The sequence below is a fragment of the Haliaeetus leucocephalus genome, unplaced genomic scaffold (assembly GCF_000737465.1).
Source record: "Haliaeetus leucocephalus isolate CR32 unplaced genomic scaffold, Haliaeetus_leucocephalus-4.0 Scaffold13, whole genome shotgun sequence".
Taxonomy (NCBI): Eukaryota; Metazoa; Chordata; class Aves; order Accipitriformes; family Accipitridae; genus Haliaeetus; species Haliaeetus leucocephalus.
In genome coordinates this window covers 243,042-247,343 of record NW_010972449.1, presented here as the reverse complement: position 1 = coordinate 247,343, position 4,302 = coordinate 243,042, and positions in this window count along the sequence as shown.

Here is a 4,302-nt window from a genome sequence, read left to right as displayed (position 1 = left end):
CGGGTTTTCCGGCGGGCACCTGCGAGTTTTCGAACTCGCTCCGAAAGGTATCCGTGCCGATTCTTCAACGAGGGCGTCCGCCGGGAGCTCCCCGGTAACAGCCAAGGTCAGCCCCAGGTTCTGCGGACCACGCGAAACGCGAGTTCGCCAAAATCCAGAGCAGCCCCGCGTGGGTCCCACCAGAAACAGCTCTCCAGGCGTCGTGTACGGTTACTTTTTTATAAAAGGAACTCGAGAGTGCCTGAGTTAAACAAACAAACGAAATTCATTCCTGTCATAGGAAGAAAGGATGGATGCAAACAATAAATATTAAATACTTTGTTTCAAACGTGTAATTCATAACAAAAAAATGTTTTTGCCGCTCGGAATGACCCTTTGATTCTAACCAGTGGGAACCTGACTGGCTTAGGCAGATTAAAGCTCACCTGCCCGAGTTTCTCACTGACAGGTGTGTTCCACAGGTGACGACAGAAAGCAAATGTTGCTGCTTAAAAGGCAGATTATTTAGCAATTCGGCTTAAGCGTTAATACAGAAACGTAGCACGTTTTCAATGATCTGGTTCAGTGGGAAAAGTTCTCGCTCTGCTCAATGGCAGCTTTCCTTATCATGAGTTTAATCTTAGGCACCTTTTTTTGCAATTCACTGTTCTTCGTAATAAATTAAGATTAGCGTCTATTCTAATGACTGAATGGAGTTTGTTTGAACTTACCTCATAGTAACAAATCTCTAAGGCAAACAAGCGGCACAGCCATTTAGCTCAATTACGTACACGGAGCGATAGATAGAATTTAGGCCAGAAGAAAATTTCCACCAAGACCAGTGCTCTTACCACGTGCATTCTTTGTCTGACAAGTCCGATCCATCATGCCCCGTTCCTTCCACTGTCACGCCGAACAGGAATTCCATGTTGCAAAGACCAGGCCTCTGTTAGTGAGAGGAAGAGTGTTTTCAGACACAAATTAAATATTTGGTTACAATTGCAATTTTATTTTTTTTTTACACGTATTAGCCAAACAAAGCCTAGACTCACCCTAGGGCAAGACTTTTGTCCTCCTTCACTTGATCTAGGAGAATCAAAGCGGTACAAAGATGCTGTAAAAGCCCCGAACTGGTAAGGAGCAAAGCTGACAAAGTAGCCAAACTGCCGTCGTCTAGAAGCGGCTCGCTACAGCCTAGCAATCCAGAATCAGGGGAGTACTTTGGACAATATTGCCCCACTTTCTTTTGGCAACAAGCCTTATAAACAGAGAACACAATCTGACACTTGTAAATACATCAAGCAATAAGTATTAACCAGCCACAAAACACATCCTTCCATGTGAAAACAGTACAGTTCTTCGTAAATACACTGCAGCATCAGTTGTCCATCCTATCACTAAATGACGCCTAAGGTCCAACCAACCCTTTGATGAAGTATCCATTCTATTTCTGGAATAAAAGAACATCCCTTATCATGAAAAAAAATTTCCTTATTATAGAAATATTTTGAAACTGAGAATCACATTATTACTTACCCCAGAGAAAGCTAACAATACTGTGCAGAATTAGACGCTGCAGAATTCATGTTTCTTCCATATGCTGCTTACCCTCCAAATGGCATTTCCAGTTGTCAGCATTCCTCTTCTGGATCTTCCAAGTAGAGACAACTCATTACGCTTGATTTTCTCATGAAAATGTGGGGTCTAACACATGATTCAGATCCATTTTCATGGGGAAAAATATTAATATAACACTGCGCTAATTGGCCATTTTTCAGCATGCCTATGAACGTTAACCACTCTTTAAATTAAAGATCTTTTAGTATAATTACCTGTAATGGGTCAATGTTCTGAAGTGAAGGTTGCCGCTTGCATTTGTGAAAGCCTACCGGTCCCTGCATTGCAAAGTTCATTTTGTTGTTAAACTGAAAAAAAGATAGCATCTTTTTAAGTGGTTTGCCAGTTACTTGACTTTATATTATGTTCAGTTATCATAGACAAGAGAAATCGTTACAGTCTAATCATTCACTTCACAGTACCAAACTAGGAAAGTTCCCTTGCTGTCTTCTGACAACAGTGTTACTTAAAACAGGCATTGTTCCACTTACAGATATCATATACAAGTACAAGTGACACTTGCTTGTGGGTAATTATCCTAGGTGGTATGTGGTGGAACGTGTTTCCCAGCTCAGGGTATTCAAGTTTAGTTCCCTGTTATCTTTTACTTTTTTTAAAAAAATTGATCAATGAGCATGAACAATAACATTGGGGCTTCTACTTTAACAAAATAACCATTTTTCTGTAGTAGCAAGATACAGGAACCTTTTAATTAATTCTGCCAATGTATTAACTTGCAAGCTGCAATTCTGAAACTCAGAAGCAGAAAGGAGTTTCCGGGCTCCTGGAGATCAGCTGTGTCACACTTAGCCTTCACCCTACAGAGCTGATAAGCACTCTGGGAAGGAGCAAGTTACCTACTCTTACAAAATTAGTCCAAATAGTGATAAGCAAGCTTCTTTTATTCTAGAACAACTTACCAAGAGCTTACGGTAATGATCAAACCTGTTCTTCCAGGAGGATGGCTCAGCAGTTTCATAGACTTTGTTTTCACCAGCAGGTGTTGCTTATGCTTCAAACGAAACATGGAGGACGAAACAAAGATGTCAGGAGGCTAAGGCAAAGCTAGAATGTCAAAGCAGTTGCTTGGTTTTATTCTATCTTAAAGTATGACCACTTTGCTGTACTTTCAAGTACCTCCGATTTATGAAAAGAATATTTATTTGAGGAATACAACCAGCTTGAGCACTCGATCCAGGCAGGGCTCTGTCTGGGTATGGAGAGTTTGGCCCTTCTTACACCAGTAGCAGAACTGGAGTTCAGCCAAGTTTTGTCAGTGTCAAGAAGAAGCAGTGTTTGACATTTCATTTCAAAGACAACTCATTTCTAGGTAAAACATATTTTTCCATGTATTTTGAGTTAGACATTATGGTTATCCACCAGCACAAACTCCAGCTTTTGCAGTATAACTAAAGACTGTCAAGTGTCATTTTTACTGTTTTCTAAATTTTCCTCTCCAGTTGCCTACAACACCCAGTAATGGAAAGGATAGCGTGGAGGAGAATGATATGAGACCCAAATTATGAACATAATACAAGCCAATGGTCTTTAACTATTCTACATATCAAAAACCAACAAAGAAAATAATTTTGTTTCCCCCCTACTCTTGAGTTGCTCTTAAATAAATTCTACTCAAGTTAGTAATTTCATTGACGATTACTAAAACCCAAAGAATTTTAGAAGTTCTTTGTCCATGATTTAGGTAGTTTGTTATTGCATGTTCTTGTAATGTAGTGCAGATGAACAGCTGAATTTCAGGTATGTTTCCAGTGGTCTCATTGTCTACTTTTTATGAGGTTGAATTAATTTCTTCAGAGTTTTTTAATTCATCTAGTAATTACATTTTTTTGTTCAAGTTTTTATAAATAAGAACTCGTAATGATTTTGGTTTTAAACCAAAAACTTTTACTTCCACAAATTGAAGACTTAAGAGGAAAAAAAACCCAAAACAACCAAACTAGTTCACTAGCATAAAGAAATGAACAGCATCTAATTTCAACATAAAAAAATAACCAAAAATGTTCACACATTAAATCCATACTAAATAGTTCCTAAATAGTTGTTTGGGGGGGGGGGTTGACCACTGATAATCTGCAGATTGCCTGTAAACTAATATTTTAATTTAAATTTTATTAAGATACAGGACTGGCTACATTAGTAAGTTTGTTTATTCCTAGCAAAGATAAAAAATTACCTGAGTTTTAAAACAAGATATTGATCTTCTGAAGGGATAGGTACTTCTACCTAAGAGGAAAATAAATACATAAGTAAAAGATTTGTTAGTAGAGAAGTTGTTCATGAGGCCCATAGTTTAAGTCCTGCTACTGATTAGACTGCGATCTTTGAATGAGTCATCCTTGCTCACCATCATTATCAATAAATACTGCAAGATAGATCCACGTAGTCTGTTTACAACCATCCCTAACTATAGAAGTAGCTATAGAAACTAAGTATATTTTTAATCAAAATTAATAACATGGACTATTTTAAATTGCACAAAAGCAAGTGAAAAAGCCCATAGGTCTCCAAACTGATGCTATCTGAGATTTTTATAGTATTTAAGCATTGTCCTTGGACAATCAACAGCAGCAGGGATAGTCTGCTGGGACTTCACGGAGTTTCTGTTTCTTTTCCTTTTCCAGGATGAAGAAAAGACCAAACGTAGGATACTGCCAGATGTGATGCTAGACCCCACAGTAGTTATAC